The sequence below is a fragment of the Theropithecus gelada genome, chromosome 2 (genome assembly GCF_003255815.1).
Source record: "Theropithecus gelada isolate Dixy chromosome 2, Tgel_1.0, whole genome shotgun sequence".
Taxonomy (NCBI): Eukaryota; Metazoa; Chordata; class Mammalia; order Primates; family Cercopithecidae; genus Theropithecus; species Theropithecus gelada.
In genome coordinates, this window is record NC_037669.1 from 75,267,603 (window position 1) to 75,291,798 (window position 24,196).

General features: G+C 39.3%; 1 long non-coding RNA gene across 1 annotated transcript in view; it reads right to left on the minus strand.

The window, feature by feature from the left end:
- LOC112619093 overlaps nt 1–24,196 on the minus strand; it is a 326,539-nt gene that overhangs the window by 144,806 nt on the left and 157,537 nt on the right. The window contains exon 4 of the long non-coding RNA XR_003118174.1: nt 648–737. This is a non-coding gene — a long non-coding RNA (uncharacterized LOC112619093). The remainder of the gene's footprint in view (nt 1–647; nt 738–24,196) is intronic.

The window sequence follows — 24,196 nt, forward strand, 5'->3', positions numbered from 1 at the left end:
ACAGAGCAAACTGTGTAATTTGTACAAAGCATCCTGGATAGGAAGCAGGAGATGCAAGCTTATGTCAGGACTCTGCCCACTACTAGCTAAGAGCCTAGAAGTCATTCTTCTCTTTGGGCATCATTGAGTCCTCATCCATAATTTTCTTCAAGAACTAATGTTCCTTGAAGGGTTACAAGATATTCTAGAACAAATGCGCTCTGTGGTCAAATAAATTTAGGAAAGACTGAATAGAGTATCACTCTCTGTGAGATTCATATTGTCTGCATGTTAAAGGATCTTGACAAGGCTCAGCGCACAATACCCGAAAAGATGGTACCTTGGCATACAAGAAGTTTAAGCTGAAGGAAACTGGAAAAAAAACTGCAGAAGCAGGAAGGTCTCTCTGACCTTCTCTCCAAGTTCCTCCCCTCCCTTCCAAGCAGGCCATAAACTTGAATTCCTGATGCTCTTATTACCTGAAGCAGGCCATAAAACCAAGGAAGGTTACTCTCTGGCCCTCTTTCTCCCTTCTCCCCTAAAGGCTCTGTGACAGTGTCCTGTCATATACCCAGGGGAAAGGGAAGTCACATGGATGCCAAAAAGAAATCTGAACAAACAGGCCTTGCCGAGATCCTCCTACCCCATTTATTACCATCAGACCACACCTTTTTGTCCTCCAATCATACTTTGGCATGACTGTCCGTAAATATACATGGTTTTCCCCTGTTTCTTTGCATCTTCATTTCTGAAGGCTCCTGGGTCACATAAAATTTATATTGAATAAATCTGTATTTATAGTAATACAAATATGAATGTGTTTATGTTAAATACATGACATTAAATACATTTGCTTTTCTTTTGTTAATCTGTCTTTTGTCATATGGGTCTTGGCCAAGAGCCTAGTGATGTACAAGGAAAAAATAATTCTTTTCCTGAACCCTTGCCCTCTAAAAGACCCTATGGTAAAAACGGTTTTGATTTTATTAAACCTACCATTTCCCAAAAGTTATTGATCAGAGAAACCCTTTTTCATACAACAAATATCTTAAATAACAGTGGATGTTCATGGACCACATTTCTGGAAGCAATACCCAAAAGTTCTGAAATTCTGTGAGTCTATTCCTGGTGTTCCTGCTCACATAGAATGCGGTGTGGCAGGACGGAGGGAACCAAAAATAATAACAAAAACAATAATAACAGCTAGACCTTATGGTATGTGCTATCATTAACTATGTGCTGGACTAGAAACCCAGACACTATTCTAAATGTTTTACATTTACTAACTTAATCCTTATAACCATCCTATTATAATAATTATAGACATTATTATCCCCATTTTGCAACTAAGGAAATTAAAGAGAGGCCCCAAAAAGAGCAATTATATGTTCCTTAAACTGAATCCTTTCATTGAGACTTAGGTTTTCCCACATGCCATAAGAGTGTCAAGAACTGAAATAGAAGCAAGCCGTTTATATGTTATTTTGTTGCCCAGTGTGCTTTATTTGCATACCCAAAGCATGCTGATGTGACCGTAATCTGCACTGTTGAATGTTTCTGACTTCCTTTTACTCTCCCTCCGTTTAGCATGGTTCACAGTCATTACTCTCTTGATCAAGTTACAGACAAAAGCAGACTCCAAATTAGGCCTATTAAGATTTGTTTTTAATGAGGAGATAATTTTTCTAACAACACAGGCCAGATTCGTGTGGGTATGATTACAAAATCAGGCCATATTGCAGAAAGGAAAAGCAGATTTTTGCCTGGTCTTCAAATAATTTCAGCCAGCCTTGATTAACTTGATGACACTTAAAAGCACAAAGCAAATATAGGATCTGGGACTTCAGAGTGATGAAGCAATCACATGGCCTCTGCTCTGCTATGACAGTGGGAAAGTTTCTGTATCCGGGATTAGAACTTCTTAGAAGGCAAATGCTCAGATTTAAAATATTAGAAATCACAGAGGAAAAGATAAATGCATTCTTTCTACCACTGTGAGCTTTAGAAAGAAAGTTGTCTCACTTCCCTTAAGTTCATTTGCCAGTCCTTTTTGTCTTTCAGGAAGAAATGCCCTGCCCTGTGTGACTGAGAAAAAGTATTTGATAATTAACCCCAAGATTTTGGGGTCTCTCTGCATGTGTTTTATTTTCATTTTAGTTATAATAATAATGTAAAAATACTCTTCTGCATACTTACTTTCTAAAATGTTCTTTGCCCAAATCATTTCTACATACATTTGTAGCCCCTGCATACTCATTTTGTAAGTATTGGCTTAAGAAGTCTTTATCTGGTTGGGTGCAATGGCTCATACGCCTGTAATCCCAGCATTTTGGGAGGCCAAGGTGGGAGAATCACATGAGCCCAGCAGTTTGAGACCAACCTGGGCAATGTAGTAAAACTCTGTCTCTACAAAAAATACAAAAAAATTAGCTGGGTGCGGTGGTGTGCACCTGTAGTCCCAGCTACTCAGGAGGCTGAGGTGGAAGGATTACCTAAGCCTGGGGAGGTTGAAACTGCGATGAGCTGTGATTGTGCCACTGTACTCCAGCCTCAGTGACAGAGTGACACCCTGTCTCAAAAAATAAAAAATAAAAAATCTTTACCTGTACCATAATAAATATATAAATTATCCCTTTATATTTAAAATCTACCTAAAGTATTCATTCATCTGACATTCTTTTACAATAATATATACAAGGAGAATTGATTTGGGCCATCATGCCCCAATTTTGGTCCAAAGTCTCTTTCATCTCTCATTGTAGCACCACAATGAAGAGAGTGACAAGCCTTATTAAATATTTAAAGTTGTTGCGCAATTTCAACTTGTTAGAGTTGTTTGTGCAAAACCGAATTTAGCCTGAATGTCAAGGAATAGCTCTTAACCACAGGCGGGAGATGGAAAAGAAACCGTTAGGAAGAACATGGTTAGAACACAATACACGACTCTACATGTAGAACCGGACACAGCCAAATGGCTTATTTGTTCTGTATTAACATGGCAGAAACCATCATGTAGCATTTGGGGGCTGAGTGAATGAATCACAGGAGAAAAAAAAGGCCGAAAACAGAAGGCCAAGTCTAACTGGTCCTTGAACAGCATCTCACCCCCTACACTCCATCCTGGCACACTCACAACCACACACTCTCACACTCACAGATGACTCAGCATGATCACTTGTACAAGGCAAATGTTCAATACATGTAGTCTCATTTCACTTCCGTAAATATCCCCATTTCTTTCCGGATGTAGTCCTTTCACACAGTATTTTGGATTTCTAGAACTCTCTTTACCCAAACATTATATGGTTCACTTTTTCTCTGTCTTTATTTTTCAGCTCAACTCAATCAGAGCAGCTTTTCCTGAGCATGCTTCCTAAAAAGCATCTACCCAAACCCTGTTATTCTCCATCTCCTCTCCTTGTTTATCTTCAAACATAACACTTACTTGATTTATTCTTTTATTATTTTTGAACCTGTACCCCTTATTCCAGTGTATGATCTTTGAGGGTAGAGAAAATATCCATCTTACCCACTGCTGTATCTCCTCCCCATAATGTGATAAAAGAGACACTTTGTTTTCTTTACTTGGAAGACTGTATTTTCTTGCTCGTCTCTCATTGGCCATTTTGATTTTCATTTCCTATTGTAAATTGGCCTCACTGGAGACACAAGTTGAGTTTTATGTGGATCCCAACCATCCTTTAATAAATGCCTGTAACCTCCTTCCCCATATATTTTGAGTGTGATTTTACCCACTCTCAATGAGTGTAGTAGGTAAAGATGTTGGAGAACTCTGTCCTTAGAGACGTCACTTAATATTTCTCTCAGATGAACTTACTGCCTCACAAAAGGACTCTTTGTCTTTTGAATTTAACCGGCTCTTTGTCTAGGCTGGCATCCAGCACCACAGGAGTAAAATGTCAATGCTCTCTATTTAATCAATGTTTTATTCTTGGCTTGTATTTCAATAGGGGGGGATGAAACAGCAATTCAAATGTCATTGCAGATATATTTTTTGTCCCTTTTTCATTCCGGGTCTATGTTATGTGAATCTCAATTATTTAGAATTTATTTTCAATCTGTACAAATCCCTTGGAGAAATGTGCTATTCATTTGCTAAAAGACACAACAGCTGTGTTGACCTGACACCAAAACCAGGACTGTCTTTCCCCCAACCAAAGAGGTCATTTTATTACATTCAGCTTTTTTTTTTTTTTCCAGTCAAAATTGCCAGACTGTATTGCTTGCAGACCAGTGGTCCCCTAGGTTCATTTTGTGGAAGACTAATCTATAGTGATAGTTTGGTAAAAATTGTTTCAATGAGCCAAAGAGTTTGACAAACCGAGAATTTGTATATTAAAGTTCTGAGAAGACCTGATAGAAAATCATGTAGCTTAATTTTGCTTAACTTTTAGGAGTTTCTTCATTTATTTGACTAGCAATGTTTCACAAACTGTGATCTCCATACCACCTGGGAACTTGTTAGCATTGCAAATGATTGGGTACCACTCCAGACTTACAGAATCCAAAACCCTACAAGGAAAGGGAGACTCTGCGATCTGTTTTCAGAACTCTTTCAAGTGATTTTGATATATGCTTAAGTTTGAGAATTATTGGAATGTGTGCTCCTTGTATTGGGACCAGCTTTTCAGATGTCAGAACCATTGTATTCAAATCATCTCGGGAACTATTCAGTCGGTCTAGGGTATGGCCTGAGATTCTGCACTTCTCCCAAGTTCCCAGGTGATGTTGATGCTGCAGGATGGTGGAGCACACTGTGACTAACATGGCCTGAAGACACTTCCAAGCCAGCACAGACATGGCTGACATACATGGGGATGAATACTTAAGACAGGTTCTTACCATAGAAACTATGGGCCAACTGTCTCCTATGGCCCATCGGACCAGTCCCTCTTCACCTCTCTGTGTATGTTTGATGAAAGATGAGTGGAAATGGCAACTGGATGCTCATCACCTGGCCACACCAGGTGTTCAAACACAGACACATGGGAAAAGAAGTGGTAAGGCCAGACATTCTTGAGTATGGGAATTTTTCTTACACTTACAAGTAAAAATTAGTAGCTATGTGGTCTTGGGCAGCTTATATAACTCTTGAGAAACTCCAGCTCCTCATCTGTCAATTGCAACTATTAATGGCACCTGTGTTGGTAGTTGTATTGAAAGTTACCTATGTCATTCTTGTAAAATGCCTATACTGTGGTACATAGTAAATACTTAAATGATAATGATGATGATTCCATTAAACTGAAATATCTTAAAGTCAGCCTCATAATTCAATGGAAAAAAGGATGTTGGCCAGGCGCAGTGGCTCATGCCTGTAATTCCAGCACTTTGTGAGGCCAAAGCAGGAGGATCACTTGAACCCAGGAGTTTGAGACCAGCCTGGCCAACATGGCAAGACCTTGTCTCTACAAAAGTTAAAAAATTAGCCAGGTGTGATGGTGTGTGCTTGTAGTCCCAGCTACTCTGGAGGCTGAATGGAGAGGCTTGCTTGAGCTCAAGAGGTCGAGGCTGCAGACAGCCATGTATATGTACTCCAGCCTGGGCAACACAGCGAGTCCCTGTCTCAAAAAAAAAAAAAGGAATTTGGAAGTAAAGGTCAAATTATCTTATTTTTCCTTCATTCCTGGGGAATGCAAACTACCTACTTTCACCTTGATTCCCTTCTTACAGCTCCATGTGCTGAAACGACCTACCTAGGTATCTACTAAATTGTTAATCATGTGGTTTGTTAGTAGAATTGCCACTGATTCTTATTTTCTTCTTTATAGTATGACTGTGATAAAAATTAGTCTTATGTAAAGGTTGACAACTTGCCTCATCTCAGAACATTCCAAGGGAGAGTCCAGGCCTTTTCTTGTGTGGATCTAAGTAATGGGTAAGTCAGCCACATAGAAGAGGTTACAAGGATCTAGCTGGAAAGGCCAGAAGAAACGAGTTGACAGGTACTAAAGCATAGACATGAAGAGGATACAGGACAGCTAGGAGGGGTCGGAATGTGGGGTCAAGTTTGAGGGAGAAGAGAGATTGTGAAAGAGTAACTGTTGTCTGCTGTGATGAAAGCAATTAATAGATAGCGAAGAGGGAATTTAGGGCATTTCGGTGGTCATGAACAACATTTCCTGTCTCCATATCTCTTAGGGAGATTTTGGTGGAAAGTTAAGTTTATTTTCATTGATTTTTGGATGTCAGACTTGTGCTTTTGTTGAGTGTGACAACATGTGGAGACTGACCTTTCAGTCATTTTCAATAATACCAAATTGCAAAGTAATACCTTAGCATTTTGGTATTATTTCAGTAATATGTTTCCATATTTTAAAAATATAAGTATTTATTACACTTATGATCAGAAAAAATAACCCATACTTTTAATAAAAGAGTTATCCCATTACATTTTAAACATCTAAACTTGTCTAAATGAGTGAATCTCAACTCAGACTATTTCACCTTACCAAGGGACACCTGGCAAGGTCTAGAGACAGTTTTGGTTGTTTCAACGAGGGGTGTGTTAGTGGCTTCTGGCAGATAGACACTAGGAATGCTGTTAAACATCCTGTAATCACAGGACAGCCCCCATAACAAAGAATTGTCTGGTCCCAAAGGTCAATAATGCTGAGTTTGAGAACCCTGGTCTAAATTAGTAGAAATGTTCTCTCCTTGATTCCAACTCCAGTGTGTGATCTGAATAATTCCTCTGGATATAATTTATGCACTTTCAATAATCATAATTAAAAGGGGAAAATATTCTATATATCAGATAAGAAACATTAAGTATTCTTAGGCAACTTTTTCTTGCACTTTTTCTGCTATAGTAAGTACTGTGAGTAAACTACCAATTTTATCTGGAGACTCCTACTATGATAATAAAATAACCAATGAATAAAATGTCCAATTCTACAATATCAATTAGTTTGGAAATTTTCTTGCCAGTAACAAAATTCAGTTCAGAAATTTTCTTGTCAGTTACAAAATTCATGCTGACCTTCATCTGATTTGCATGGCCAGTGTTTTCCATGAAATTGCCATCTGAAGGAGATGCGGCCAAACATTTGAAGAGGCAGTGAGGTCAACTGAGTAGAGCCTTGTCTAGACCTGAGCTTGTTTCTAGGCCCAGCTCTACCACCAGTGAGCTTGTGTCCTTGGGCAAGTCACATTACCTCTCTGAAGCTCAACTGCCTCATCTGCTAAATTAACAGGAATTGGATTATGTTCACCCTAAGGTTCCTTCTGGTTCACTCTAAACTTTAGTTGAGTGCCTTCTCCATGAGGAATAATGCCTCTCAGTTGGCCTTTGAAAGGGCATCAAATAAAGTTCAGGTCAGCCTCAAGTTCAAGGAAGTGTTTGTGCTTTTTCTGAAAAAATAAGAAATGGACAACAGTATGGCAACTTGCCACTGGGAAAGCAAATATATCTAAATGGAAATTTAGCATTTTCCTCTGCTAAGACAAATCTGCATCCAAGTAGAATTTGAAAAATAGTAAAATGTAGATTCCTGCTGAAAACAGTGAATCAGCACCAACATCTGTTGGACTTCTTTTTTTTTTTTTTTTTTTAAGGTCAGGCCACACCATATTACAAACCATAGTCAGTACTTGTTCACTCCCCTTATTATCCCCCTTCCAAAAACAAGTAAAATAACAAATTTTTTAAAAACAACATAAAAACAATTTGCATTGACTTCATTGTAACAGAATGTAAACCAAAACACATCTTTGAAGTTTCCTGCACAGATGGCTTGTCCCTGCTCTCCCATGGTAAATGCTAAGCAAAAAAGTGACTGAACCACAGGAAGTTGAGGAGACCACAAATATCTAACACCACATAGATGGCCCAGAACTGCCATTGACAAATATGAAATACATTAAACCAATGCATCTTTTCATAGCAGTCCATTTCTGGGTTGTTTGAGGCAAATCTTTTTAATTTGAACTTGTTGGTAGGTTCTTCAGTATCAGCAATAGGGCCTGCTCTCTTGAGCCCATTTTTCTAGTGAGAGAGATGGATTTGTGCTGCTTTGTTGATGGCTGGCACCTGGTTCCCATGGTGACTTGTAGCAGGCATTTGTAAGGCTTCCTGAGGTCTGGAGTCATGCTGAGCAAACTTCTTTGACCTCCACATATAGAAATACATTTGAAGTCATTACCCAGTAAAACTGCATATACAACCACACAAGCTCACACAGTAATCTACATACTCACAGTAATCTACATAAGACTTTCATGAACCAATACCCTTACATGTGCAATGTGCTCTAATATTTATGTTCTTTTATTTTTTTCTTCTTCCTTTTTTTAAGTACTGACCATGCTCCAGTACATTAATTTCATGACCCAGTTTGAAGAAAATGCTGTCGATTTTTTAATACAATTTTTAGTAATACTAATGATGATTAGTCCAAGGTCTTATCTCACCTCTCTGTCCCCAAATCAAACCATACTCTGTCTAGTCTTCAGAGTGATGTTTTCAAAGTGTAAAATGTATCATGTATTTCTTCTACTTATAACTCTTCACTGGTTCTTCCTTGTCCTTAGGATACATGCCTTAAGGCTCATTGGTACATAGTTACCAGTCAGTCTTTCCAGTTTTAACTCTTCTACCCCATCTCTGCCCTTGCCTTTATCATAACACATACCCACATACAGAGTTCCCCAAAGCATCACATCCTCTTGAATCTCTCTTGGATTTATTCTTTATGCCAGTTCCTTCTGTCCAGATAATTGTCTCTACCCTACTCTCCTATTGCCCTCTCATCCCTCAGGCTGAAATACCTGCCCTTCTTAATTGGGTCTCATGTCTTTGATCCTTCATAACAATAACACGGGCTGCATAAACACATACAGAAAAGGCAAATCAACCATGCAAGAACTGACTCTTGAACAGTCTGACTTACAACATCATAGAATTTTAAAGCCAAAAGTGACCATAAAAATTACTAAGAGAAGTGGTTGCCAACTTATGCTGTTTATATTTCAGGGGCCAATGATGGCCCCAATGAGTGTCTGAGTACTGTGGTTCAATATTTTAGAAAGTCCAGAGGAAAAGTGTTCACTAAGATGTTATAAGACTGAGCAGGGAACCCAACCTAAGATGGTGAAGAATATTCCTTCCCATGAAGGAATGATTCTAACGTGAGTCATACACATTTCCCTCATTGTACTTGGTACTCCCCAAAATTATTGTTATTTGTCTGCTATATATTATCCACCTCCCCTAATTGCAATGTATGTTAAATGGGACTTGGACTATTTCATTGGTCTCTATAGCCCCCTGGCCTTGTGGCAGAGTTTGGCAAACTATGGCCAACCAGCCAAATCTGACCCACTACCTGTTTTGTTGGTAAATAAAGTTTTATTGGAACACCTCCAGACCCATTGGTTTACATATTGTTCGTGGCTGCCTATGTGATAAAACAGTGAAGCTAAGTAGTTGTATCAGACACTGTGTGGCCCTCACAGCCTACACCTTTTATTGTCTGGCCCATTATGGAAAATATTTGCCCGTCCCTGGCCTAAACCATTGACTGACAAATATAAAGTGTTTAATAAACACTGATAGAATGAAGCAGTAGAAGAAGAAATGAATACACATGGATACAGAGCGTAAGAAAATGCAGATAAATCAAAACTGTGAAGGCGATAGGACTGTGCTTAGATTTTTCTTTCTTTTTAATCCTGTTATATTTTGTTTAACAATATAGGTAGAGCATCCCTAATCTGAAAATCCAAAATCTGAAATGCTGTAAAATCTGAAACGTTGTGAGCACCAGCATGATGCTCAAAGGCAATGCTCATTGGAGCATTTTGGATTTCAGATTTTCAGATTAGGGATGCTCAACCCATAAGAATAATGCAAATATTCCAAAATCCAAAACTATTTGAAATCCAAAACATTCCTGGCTCTGAGGTGGAGATTTGCATGGGGAGGGCATGGGGGTGAGGGGAGGAATTCTCTTGAGATGAAATTCAATGGGAGGTTGCAGGAAGGAGAACTGGGCAGAAGGAGATGCTGAATTATAATGCAGTCACAACACAGACTTCAGTTGCTCCCAAGGGACGCTCTGAAACCAGAATGGTCCCTCAGGTCATCTGACATCAGGGGACTGGGTCTTTATACACCTCTCCTTGCCCTTCCACTCCATGACATTTTGACAAGTTACTGGATTGTGAGCTCTAGAGAGTGCACATGGTCTGGGACAAGCCACCATTTGGCTGAGGACAACTCCTAGAGAGAGAGACTCCAGTAACCAAGACTCTGAGCTTCCAGCAGTTGGAGGTCAGAGGAACCCCAGTCCTTTAGGAGGAATCCAAGCAGCATACAGTGGCATCTATTACTCTTACCATCTCTTCATCCTTAAACATTTATGAGGTTGATATTTTTACCCCATATCACATGCAGCTGATAATTGTGTTTGTGTGTAGTTTTGTTGGTTATTAGAAAAGGGTGGCATATTTGCATACAGAAAGGGCATGTGTTGACAAGAAATAGATCTATTGCTTTAAATTCATCTTGCAAGTGGTTTTCATTGAAATAGCAGGAAACTAATGTCCTTTTAAAACTTTATTAAAATCATCTGGATATACTCAACCTAATAAAAGCACAGTGCACGGCTGCTGGACTTCCTGTAGCTTTAGATATGGAGCAAAAAGAGGCTTAAGTGATATTGTACATGTGAAATTATATAGAAAGGTGCTATTAGCTTAAAAAATATGTCTTTTACGAAGTAGATTCACAAATAGATTTCTGCTCCATTTCTGGTGGCATGACTTTTGCGTCTGTTGGCATTTTGTTGCAGTTCGCCTCTTTCTTTTCTATGTGTTCATATACGTCAGTGCCATTTTATCAGGGCTGCTGCCTCATCTTGTTCAGTCCAAGACATTTCATCTCTTCTCTCAAGAAAGATCAATTATGAAGTAAACCTTACAAAGAGCTGTATCATCCTGAGCTTCAGAATAATTTTATTTCCTCTCCCAAATAAAAGAGCAAGTTGCACCTTCATCATAAGTGGATGCTACTTAACCTAGCCATGTTAATGGCTAACTGCAAAAAATGGGAGTTCTGGGAGGGACAGGGTAGCCATATTTAATGAGGTCACTCAAGTGGCCATGTCTCTTTCTAGGGTATTTCATCTAGTTTACCAACTTCTGGTTAAAACAAAGAAAAGTCAGATTTTCCACCCTGTTTTGAGTCGCTTTAGAAAAATACCACCACTTTAATATTCATTAAAGATATAAATGCATGTAAATTCATACACGTGCCCCCAAAATCCAGCATGCAACCTCAATTGCATTTGATTCCAGGGCTTTGAAATGCAAAGAAAAACACCAAACACAGTGGGGTAAAAGTTTTTTGCAACAGGGAACTAGGAGGAAGTCTTGAATAGCACTACTGTGGCCAACATACACAAGCTTAACATTACTTTTTGAACCTATGGCCATATGCATTAAGATGAATATTTTGCCTGTGAAAAGTTAATGTCCCAGAGCTCTTACAACCATTGTTTCTTTGTGAAATGGAGTAGGCAAAATGACTTTTTTAAATGCACCCTCTTTGGCGAATAGATTGATTCTCCTCTTCTGGCTTATGCTACTAGTTGGAGAGGCCCCAAAGGACCATTAAGCAAATGAACAAATAGGTACAAAAGAGCCAACTAGATTCATAGGAGCATAAAGATGGATGAAGCCAGTGAGTGAGACCAATTTTTGTCCTTGTGTGAAACAAATAAAATGTCTCTTCTGTTTTCTTTCTTTTTTTTTTTGATCTTTTAAAAATGTAAAGGCTCATTAATCTTTTCTTGGCTAATAGATGGAGTTTTATATAAAGAAGGCTTATTAAGAAGGCTAAAGTAAGAAGAGCTAAGCTAAGGAGGATGGAGCTGGTCTGGAAGCTCTGTGAGTTATCAGATAGATGTTATGTCTAGAGGCGAGACTAAGATAACCAAGCCTCATGGGGCCGCATATCAATTTAATTTTGATGAATGACCAGGTCAGTGAATATTATTTACATTACTATACAAGTTGGGTCTGTTCCATTCATGCATGGACAACCCACATAGTCTGCTGTAAAATAGCTTTGCAAGTAATCCCCATGGGCTTGCTTTCCCCACTGTTAACTCACAATTAGAAGGGTAATTAGTGATGAGGGCACTTTACTTTTGAACTAAAAACAAAAACATGAGCAAACCACTCAGTAATCTAGAGTTGCAGCAATTCTTGAACCACAAGACCTCCAAATTATATTCTCAGTAATTTACATAGGTGGTAGTATTACTTTTCAAATTTTGTTTCTGCTTTTTAAAATAAAAATATATATAGTTTGAGTATCCCTTATCCAAAATGCTTGGGACCAGAAGTGTTTCGGATTTTGAATATTTTTGGACATTGGCATTATACTTATGGGTTAAGCATCCCTAATCTGAAAATCTGAAATCCAAAATGCTCCAATGAGTGGTGCTCACAACGTTTCAGATTTTGCAACATTTCAGACTTTGAAATTTTAGATTAGGGATACTCAACCTATATTGTTAAACAAAATATAACAGGATTTAAAAAGAAAAAAATTTCTAAGCACAGTCCTATCCCTTTCACAGTTTTGATTTATCTGCATTTTCTAACACTCTGTATCCATGTGTATTCATTTCTTCTTCTACTCATTCATTCTATGACTGTTTACTAAGCACTTAATATTTGTCATTCAGTGGTTTAGGCCAGGGATGAGCAAATATTTTCCTTAATGGACCTGATAGTAAAAGGTATAGGCCTTTTTTTTTTACCTGTGAGGGCCACACAGTGTCTGATACAACTACTTAGCTTCACTGTTTTATCACATAGGCAGCCACAAACAATACGTAAACCAATGGGTCTGGAAGTGTTAGAATAAAACTTTATTTACAAAAAACAGGTAGTGTGTCAGATTTGGCTGCTTGGCCATAGTTTGCTAAACTCTGCCACAAGGCCAGGGGGCTATAGAGACCAACAAAATAGCCCAAGTCCCATTTAACACACATTGCAATTGGGGATGTGGATAATATATAGCAGACAAATAACAATAATTTTGGGGAGCAACATGTATAATGAGGTAAACATGTATGACTTATGTTAGGATCATACTGTTACTATAGTTCAGTGCTAGGCTTTACTCAATATGATTTTGTGAATGCTGTCTGTGCAGCTACTCAATCTTCTATTTCTGATGTCCATGACCTCCTAATATCCTGCCCAGTTGCTATCCCATATTTAACTAAATCCTTCCACTATATTGCACATTTAATTAAACCTAACTTATGAGCACACATGTACAGGAACAAATAAATCAATGTATAACGTGTTCATCTGATAATAAGTTTTTTCTCAATTACTTGTTTCTACTTCTGCCAGAAGAAGCCCAACATTCTAGATCAGGAAAAAGGCACAAGTGAGGAACGCCAATGTAGAAAGTGTTTGCCCTGCACTAAGAAAGTTTTAGTTAGCTTCCGGTTTCCTATAATTTCAGGGTGTAAATCAGGATGCAGATGGCTAGGGGGCCCAGAGAAAGGGGGCAGACCAAGGGGACCTCATTCACACTTCCCATTCAGGGCCAGTATATTGCTACCGGGCAGCAGCCCCTCACTATTAATCCAATAAGAATGCAATATCTCAGAAAAAGATGCTCATCTTCAAACCCATCAAGCACTGCTTGAGTGCCAACTGGAGGCAGAGCCCAGTGTGTGGCCCTACAGGATGGAAGGATATATTGATGAATATGACAAAGCTCTTTCCAGGTAGAGACAGGGACCTGCAGAGGTCAGGTTGTTGGAGGCCAACTATGTCAAATAATAGAATATGGGGAAAGTAAACCTTTCCTTCCCTCTGCTCAATGTTCAGCAGAGAGGGAGGGCTTCATACCCCACTCCTCAGGAAGGAGAAGTATGGGAGCAATGCTTCTCTTCCAGCCGTCTCATTGGCTCTTCCCCTGGGGAGAGGAATAACCTCTCTGTTAGGGGTTTTGAAGAAGCATTTGTGGAGCAGTGCTTTCTGAATTCTCCTCATAAATATTGATAATGACAAACATATATTGGAGATTCTATGTGCCAGAGATCAATATTTGCACTCATTCAATCCTCACACTTGTCCTAGCAGGTAGTACGACTATCATTCCCATTTTACAGATGAGGAAACTGAGTCACAGAAACACTGAGACTTGCATTACTGCTTGGCTGATGAATGGCACAGCCAGGATGACTCACAAAGTCTAGCTTCAGGATTCAGGCTTTCAACTTCTCTGTTCTGTGATTCACCTGAGGAAGGAGCGTGTTCTCCTCAGTTTTTCCATGATGTAAGTAAACCTGGGTGAGGACCAGCGTTCATGTCTTGCTCATACCCTTTCTGAGGGAGGCAAGGGAGAAATTATGATGTACAGATATACAGGTTTCATTGAGTTATCTGTACCAATCACTAGATTTGGCAGAAAAGCCAATCCACATTCCTGAAGTTAGCAATATCAGCAATAAAGCTAATTATTTCATCTCTCTTGGTTTGACACCTGTATCTGTTTACTCAAATTTTGGTACCCAACTTAGAGGGAAAAGGATGTAATTAAATCTCATCCTAAACCCCAACATAATATAGGTATGAGTAATAGCAGTAGTAAGTATGATCTTACAGGCATTGTGCAAAATACTTTAGATGCATTCTCTCTTTGCATCTTCACCACAGTCCCATAGAGGTGAGTACTACATGTTATGGACGACAACAGAGGGCTTAAATTTGAGGTTGACAAAAGGGCTTTTGATACATAAAAGGGCAATGACTGTTTTATTGGCTATGTAATATATTAATAGCCAAATGCAATACTTGCTTTCAGTGGTCTTTGATGTTTACTCACACAATTCTGCCTTTCACAGAGTCACTCACAATAGTTGATAATTAATATTGCCTGAGAGCACTCAAAGGTCAAAATAACTCAGATCTACTGGCCAATAAATAACAAAGAGTGAGATTAGGGCACGACATTCCATTTGAAAATCTCTCTGATCTGTCTACTTATCATATTCTTTGGCATTGCCCCAGAGCAAGCCACCACTACCTCTCACTTCTGTTGCTGCAACTGCCCCCATCTTGTCAACTATATATGTTCTTGTCCATATCAAATGCCTTCTCCATAACGCGGATAGTGCAATATAGCAAAGGTCACTCTCTTGCATAGGACATCCAATGTCTTGCAATTTTTCTTAGGATGAAGACCAAAATTGTCAACACATTCTCCAAAACCCTGAAAGGTCTAGCACCTAACTGTCTTTCTAGCCCCATCTCCTCCCTCTCCCATTTCTGCACCCCAGCAGAATTCCTTGGCTATCCTGTGCTCTGGCCTGAACTGCTTGCTGTTCTCTCTTTCTGAAACATTCTCCCCAGTGCCAGTATTCACATAATATAAATATACTTACTCTTCAGGCTTCAACTTAAATACTGCTTCCTTAGAATTTCTTCCCCGCCAGTCCAGAACCATAGGTCTCACTGTCAGAGGTCCATAGACTATCCTGTCCCTATACTTCATAGCACTTATTTAAATTCATATTTATGTGATTTTTGTAATTATTCATTTTTTTATAGGCCCTTATCTAAAATAAATGTCCTTGAGGGCAAGATCAAGTCTGTCTTGCTCACTGCTCTATTCTCAATGCCTAGCCTGGAACAGCACCTGGAACACACTCGTCCAGTAAATATTGTTTAGTTAAGGCCACTGAATGTAGTTGTGCAGGCTGTGTACTGCTAAGCTCCAGGGGCTCCATCCACATAGACAATGATATGAACAGTGCTGCCTGGAGATGCACAACACAGCAGTCCTGTATTGAGTGAAGGAATGAATACATGAATATTTCAATGGATAAGTGAATGAAACCATTGGTCATTGGTACAGAATTGTCTCATTGGGGAAAACCAAATTTGATGTCCAGTATTTCCTAAAAACTACAAAATCCTATGCAGTTGTATATACCATCATGTATGTCTCACAGAAGCAATTATTTTGGTATTTTATGTGTTCTGAATGAGATCTCTTTTACCGCCATTTGAATTCCACGTATACTTTTTCATAAACTAGAACTTGGGTTCACAATCCTCCAGGCACCAGTAAAAAGTCCCACTTTGGCTTTTTAATTGTACAAGTACCTCATTTTAGACTTGCAGGTGAAAAAGCTGAAGCTGCGCTCCATTTGTGAGCCAAAATACATTTGTAATGTGGTATTTTTATTCAATAGGACCCACGAGTAATATCTGCATTGTATTATAATGCGCTGGTAAATTACATACAATCACCAGAGGGGGAAAATGTGACATCCAGAAGAAAGTAATGAATCATGGTACAAGACCTGGATTAGCTAAGGCAGGGGATTTCAGATGACTCTGTGGCTATTGGTAACAACAAATTTTGGCCATGACACCGGTCTCCAGGTTTTGCCACAGAGCTACATTCTGTTTCTGACTCCAGGCTTCCATCCAGCAGAAATTGAGCCATGATTGTTACTAATACCATTTATTAGTAAGCTTATAAGGGGCAATGGCTTAAAAAATAAAATGAGAATTCTGTATGCATTTGAGTTCGCTGAACCATGGTTTCTTAGGACCAGGAATCACTGTATCATCCCAATACTGTCACTTTTCATTTTACCTTATAACTCATATTCCTGAATTCTCCCAAAATGCTATAAGCTCTCTGAGGACAAGACTCATGCCTTGAATTTTTGTATCTAACTCACACAGACAACAGTATCTTACATATAGAGGGTTTGCAGGTCTTGATATTCATAAGATGATTGAATGAAGCTATTAAACCAAATGACTTAATTAAACCGACTGAAACTTTCACACTGCTTCAAAACATTACTACATTAATTTTTTGAAACTGGGAACAGAGCATTGACTTGAGCAAGTTTCTCTTCTAGACTTTACCTATGAGATGGTAGACATGCCATACCACCAAGAAACCCCTGCAGGAATGAAGGGCTTCCTCTCCCAGTTACTGGGAGTGTTGTCAGAAGCCAACACTTGGTTGTTGACCCTCTTTGCAAAAAGATTCTGCTGAAGAGAGCGCCTTGCCCTTCTTGGGGTAGCCTCAGCCAAAAACTAGTTAATACCAGTGTATAAAGGCCAGACTCCCTCTCTCCAACTCTGGACAATTCTGAAGGGCCACCCCAGCTCTAGAGCTTCCAATGGGATCAACTGAGGCCTTTGTTGAGACTGTAACACAACCCAGCTTCTCCCTCTGCCCATCCCACCTCTCTCCCACTCCAATCCACAAGTATTGATCCCCAGAGCACTCCCTAAGAAGTTTCCTGAATGCTAATATTTGTCCTAAAGTTCGCTTCCCCATAAACACAACCTACAACCCATGCCTCTGTGCTTCAAGAGAATCAAACAAAAAAGAATCAATTAAAGGAATATTTTTCCCCATTAGAACAATCTAGAAACAACCAACATTATAATTGGAGAAAGCAAGTGATCTTGGTAGCAGCTGCAGTTGAGGGCTGGAGTCACACTCTTCGTGTAACACAATGCAACAGCTCTTTCAGAGCCAGGAGTACCAGGCAGCGTTTTCCTACCATGCATGAGAACACTGCTCTCAAGACCACGTTAGGAATTTAGGAAATTATGGTGGTAGACAAAAGCACACCCTTAATTATGGGCAGTGTCAGGGTTCTTGTGTTTCTTAACCTCTGGAAAACCATTCTTTAATGCTTGGTTGTTGTCTTTTTGTATCGAATTCCCCAAGATTGGCACGAACAAGATAACTCTTCAACAAGTCTCCACAACACAAAGGATTAAAAAGTAATTATAACTATTATAATGAAATATAACCAATGATAACACTAGTATAATTATGTTTAATAAACTATTAATATTATAACAACTGATGATGCTCTTGTATAGAAGTCAGCAAACTACAGGCCAAGGGAGAAATTCAGGCCACTGTGGGCAGAATCCAGCCACACCCAATCATTTACAGATTGTCTATGGCTGCTTTCATGCTAAAATGGCAGAATCCTGTAGTTGTGACAGAGACTATATGGCCCACAAAGCCTAAAATCCTTACAGTTTGGCCCTTCACAGAAAAAATGTGCTGACTTTACTCTAATACAATAACATTTAGTGATCCTGATAAGAGTATTAAATGAAATAAGAAAATTTTGTTGAAGGAAAAGTAACACATTATGTATACATGCAAAAAAAAAAGGAAGCAAAACAGAAGAATTATCATCTCTGGGCATTGAGATTAGAGGCAAATCTTTGCATTTTTTTCTTTTTGCGTTTTTGTATTTTCAATGAGAAATATACATTGCTTTTATAATAAGAAAACCAATAAATACTACTTGTATTTAAAAAAAAAAAAAAAAAAAAAAAGAGGCTGAGCATGGTGACTTGTGCCTGTAATCCCAGCACTTTGGGAGGTGGACCACCTAAGCCTAGGATTGCTTGAGCCTAGGAGATCAAGACCAGCCTGGACAACATGGTAAGACCCTGTCTATAAAAAACAAAAACATACAAAATTTAGTTGGATGCTGTGGCATGCGCCTATGGTCCCACGTACTCAGGAGGCTGAGACGGGGGGATGGCTTATTGAGCCCAGGAGGTAGAGGTTGCGGAGGGCCAAGATCTCACCATTGCATTCCAGCTTGGGTGACAGAGGGGGTCCTTGTCCCGCCACCCCCGAAAAAAAAATGTGTGTGAGAGTGTGTGTGTGTGTGTGTGTGTGTGTATATAAAAATAACTCATGTTGAGTGTTTTTTCTTCTCCACCATTTAGGATTTTGCTATTGGCTAGCTGGGTGTAGAGAAACTCTGAATTTGAGAATGCTAAAGGATTTGTTTCCCAACACTGCCTCGTGTCTAAGGAAAATATGTAAACAATGCAATGTAGAGAAGTTGGCCAGCTACTGGATTAAGCAGCCAGTTGGTCATCAGAAGTTTAGAAAAAACAATAGCAACCCTAGGTTGTTTTTGGGACAGCTGGCTGCATTTGGTAAGCTTATACACACTATGATAGGAAATATGAGTTATTCAGCCTCTGGTTTGTAATGCTTTTTAAATTTCCCAGTAGAAAAACAGCCTCCATTTTCCAAAGCCAGGACATTTCTTGACTATAAAAATAACACAATGGTCATACTAATACAGTTAACTATTTTTGAGGAATTTTCTTTTTTTTTTAATTTTTAAAATGTTATTTTCATTATTATTTGTTGAGACAGGGTCTTGCCACATTGCCCAAGCTAATCTTGAACTCCTGGCCTCAAGCTGTCCTCCTACTTCAGCCACCTGAGGTGCTAGGATCACAAGCATGAACCACTGTGCCCACCCTTGAGCAATTTTTTTAATAAACAGCAAGCCCCAAGCTAGGTACTTTGTACCAACATCCTCTCAACAAAATGATAAGAAAGATTCCATCAGCCTATTTTTTACAGCTTAGGATATCAAGCTTCAGGCAAGTTGAGAAGGTGGCCAAAGGGCCACCAGCTAAGATGTGGCTCAGCCAGAAGTCAAGCCATCTCTCTCTGAGTCCTCACTCATTAGCTGCCCTGCCTCCTGACCATTTGCATGTTCCACAGCATAGTTATAACCCTAACACACATCTTGGTGGAAAGAGATAGTCAGCACTCAAAAAATATTTGCATAATAACCAAAAGACTGTGCTTCTTTAACCCATTAAATAACGACTAGCACAAGGAAGTGGGAGCTGCGGCCGTAAGAAGTGTTGGGAGATAATGATTTTCACATATCAAATTACTTTGGGACAGTATTTTTTTAAGTTATGTAAAAACACTAGCAGACTCATTCTATATGATACCAAAACACTTATTTTAAATAACAGTTTCAAGAAACTTCTTGATATAAACATGATTTCTTTACTCAATTAAATATTAAATTTTATGTAGTATTACATAGAAGTCATATTTGCTGATACCCATGCTTAATTTGACATTACATATTATCGTCATATAGAAAAATATCAGAATATGACTTATATTTCCATTTTCTTCCATTCTCTCAGGCATTTTAGAGTGATGTGTTTTGGCCTACTGGGAACAGGGTTTTTGTTTTTGTTTTACTATTTGAATTAAAGTAAATATCATTGTATTTCCAATTTAGAAACCATGGATGTGTGTACATGCCATTAAATGTATATGTTAAGTATTGATCTTTCCCTAGTAACAGAATGGGTTTTTCACATTTTGAATTTAATATTACTTAGTCATGCTAAATGAAAAGTTTTCAAATCCTTCGATCTTATAGATAGAATTATTTATTTTATAATCTCCTATTATGCATTAATTTAAAGAGAAAATAAAATTTTGGTTTGGAATGGAAATGGAGATGTTTATAGTTTCCCCTCAAAACATGACAATAGGCATTTCCATTTAAAGTACACTAATATTAATAGATTAATAAAAATAGAAAATATGTTTAAAACTTCACAACTACCAGGCTTGCCAAAATGCCAACAAGGAAGATGCTTTATCACTATTTTCATTTTCTAGAAGAGATGCCTGAGGCTCAGAGAGATCAAGAAACTCTGCCGAGATCACACAGCCACTAAGGAGCAAACCTAGAAGTAAATTCAAGTATATCAGATTCTAGGGCAGGGTTTTTCTCAGCCTCAGCACTACTGACATTTGGACTGGATAATCTTGTGGTTTTCTGAGGGGGTGCTATGCATTCATTGTAGGGTATTTAGCAACATCCCTCACCCCTACTCATTCGATGCCAATAACACCTTCTCCTCTTACCCCAAGCTGTAACAACCAAAAATGTCTCTAGACATTACCAAATTCCCCTGGAGGACAAAATCACCCCTGGTTTAGAACCACTGCCTTAGAGATCCTGTCTTAAGCACTGTTTTTCTGCTTGCCTTTCAATACAGGTCAAGGTCACCCTTGCAGAATGGACCCCTGGCAAGCTTGTCATAGTCTATGCACATCTGAGCCTCAGCCAATTTAGTTTCTACCTCATTTTACCTAGAAAGGAAATGCCAGGTGCCCACAGTCTCGGGTGGTTTGGGATATGAACTCAAAGCTAGGGTTAATTAAAAAAAATGAATTGCCTTGCTCTTATTACCAGAAATCTGAACTAGAACAGAATCCATGTGCTTGGGGATGAGATTGTTAAGGAGTGAGGGGAGTGGGAAGACTCATTTGAGTTCAGAGTACTTACTATTTCACATAGCATTAATCTGATGAAGAAATAGAATAAGAATTGCAAAGTCATCAAAGATGATGGCTTTTCTTTATGACCCTTGGCACCAGAACAAAGAGCCTATTTTTTGTGGGTTTTTTGGATTTCCAGAATAAAGGGAATAAAAATGTTTAGGTAATGTTTGGATGGTTTAAAGACTGTGCGTACATTAGTGATAGGTCAATTAATATCCGAAGAGTTCAAAGAAGCAATTATTTTAATTTATAAATCACTTCAGAGGTAGAGCGCTGCCATCCATTAATGTGGTTTTTACAAATAAGAGAGCTCATGGTTGTGTGTGTTTGTGTGTGCACTTCTCCCCATGTCATTCTATCTGGCCTGAATTTTCCAACCAGATTGCATACCTCCATGATTAATGTATTTGTCTCTAGAGCGCTGCCAAACACATAAAGCATCGAATCTGAAATTTGACCCTTGGCTGAGACCACCCTATTTTTTGAGTTTTTGCTGGGCTGAAAGGTACCACCACAGACAATGTTGCTTCCAGAAATGACCTTCTTATGTTACACTCTAAATGGCAAAAGGTCTGTGAGCTAAGACTCCCCAGAGGGTTACAATGCCTCCTGGTAATCATGCAACAAGGAAAGGGGGCCAAAGTGACTTCTGGGCATGGTGGGCCTAGCAGACACTCGACAGCTGGTGAAAAGTCTCCAAGTTGAAACTTAGAGATTTCCTAAACAAAGCATCTCTTTATTTTATTATATTTTTTAATTACTGAGGCTGTGCGCAGTAGCTCACACCTGTAATTCCAGCACTTTGGGAGGCCAGGTGGGGAGGATCACTTGAGCCCAGAAGTTTGAGACCAGACTGGGCAACATAGCAAGACTCTATCTCTACAAAAAAAATTAAAATAAAAAAGGTATCCAGATGTGGTGGCGCATAACTGTAGTCCTAGCTATTCAGGATGCTGAGGCGGGAGAATTGCTTGAGCCCAGGAGTTTGAAGTTGCAATGAGCCATGATCATGCCACTGCACCCCAGCCTGGGTGACACAGGGAGACCCTCTCTCTTAAAAAACAAACACTGAGTGACAACTAAGTGCCAAGATCCATGCTCAACACTAGAGGTATACAAGACAAATGCAACCTAATGAGAGAGGCAAGCTAGGGAGCTGGAAATGACTGTGTAGTCTGAGTGCTATAGTGGGTAAAGGTGCAGGAGGAGCCCACACTGGAGACAGGGTGATGGCTGGGGAAGTTTCCAGAAGGAAGTGACCTCTGCTTCAAAGCCGAAACATGAATTGGTGTCTGTGTGTTGAATTGAGGGTATGAGTGGGAATGGCGGTGTTCCAGGCAGAAGGAAGAGCATGTGCAAAGGCCCAGAAGCAAGAAAGAACATGGTGACTTCAGGAAGTGGAAGGAAAAGTGGCTGGAGCCTGGGGAGGAAGAGAATAGTGAAGCTAGAGCTGTGAGCACAGGCAGGATTGCAAAAGATTCTCCAAGTCGTGGTAAAGTTTGACTTTATCTTAAAGGCACTGGCATGTGATGAAACTGGGGAATGACATGGTCAGGTTGGTGAAAACCAATAGGAAGAAGGCAAAGCAGCTGTGGGGGAAGAGGTGACGGGATTGGAGCAGGGAGGGTGGTACATGGCTTCCATCAGTGAGTTCAAGAACTAGAAAGAAGGTGCTTGTAGATGATGTGTAATGGAAATAAGAGAATTTAGTTGAGACTAAAAGAGATTGAGCTAATAATAAATTCACTAATAACCTTTCCCATTATAAAAGTTCCTTTCCCTTTTATCTTGGGTACTTCTATTGTAAAAACACCCCCGTGTCCCCCCACCCCCAAAAGACAGTGATATAATCTGCATTTCTGTCCTTGGTTTCATTGCTTTAAACTTCCAAGTATTTATTGAGCATCTACTACATGTCTGGTGCTGTTCTAGGTGCTGATCAGAGACCATTCTTGCTTTCTAGGAGGTTTCCTTTTAGTCATGGAGACAGTGCTATATGTCACAGGGAAACAAAGCACAGGTATTCAGACAGCAATCAGTTCTGTAAAGATGAGAAATCATAAGGTCAACTGGGAGCGGTGGCTCACACCTGTAATCCTAGCATTTTGGGAGGCCAAAGCAAGTGGATCACTTGAGCCCAGGAGCTTAAAACCAGCCTGGACAACATGATGAAACTTCATCTCTACAAAAAATACAAAAAAAAAAAAAAATTTTAGCTAGTATGATGGCACATGCCTGTAGTCCCAGCTACTCAGGAGTCTGAGGTGGGAGGATCACTTGAGCCTGGGAGGTTGAGGCTGCAGTGAGCTGCGAGCATGCCACTGCACTCCAGGTGGGGTAAGAGAGCAAGACACTGTCAAAAAAAAAAAAAAAAAAAAAAGGAAGAATAGGAAGAAGAAGAGAAGAAGAAGAAAGAAGAAGAAGAAGAAGGAAGAGGAAGAGGAGGAAGAAGAAGAGGAAGAGGAGGAAGAAGAAGGAGAAGGAGAAGAAGAAGAAGGAGAAGGAAGAAGAAGAAAGAAGAAGAAAAAGAAGAGAAAAGAAGAAAAGAAATTATAAGGTCATGTGAAAGGTCATGCCCAGCACAGAGGAAAGACTCTGAAAAAGTGACATTTTAGCTGAAATAGAATCAAAGATGACCAACCCTGAGGAGATCGTGGGGAGAGTATTATTCTAGTGGAGGGGACAACAAAGGCCTTGAGATGGGAATGATCATGACCTTTCGGGGGAGAAGAGAACTGATGGGCACACCATGGAAGGCCTTTTGGGCCATGGTAAGGCATTCAGATACTATTCTGAGGGTAGTTTTAAATCTTGGAGTCAGTGCCTTTTTATGATTAGACATTATCAAACCCATTCCAATGGCTGGAAAAAATAAAGCTCTTTGAGCTGTGACACATCCTGGTATTCAATAACAAAAATGTTTTATTATGGGATTTCTGCTTTCTACCTCCAGAAGATAAAATTTTTGGTGCAACGCATTTCATGGGGAAAGAAGGCTAGACGGTCTGATTTACAGCTCTTAAT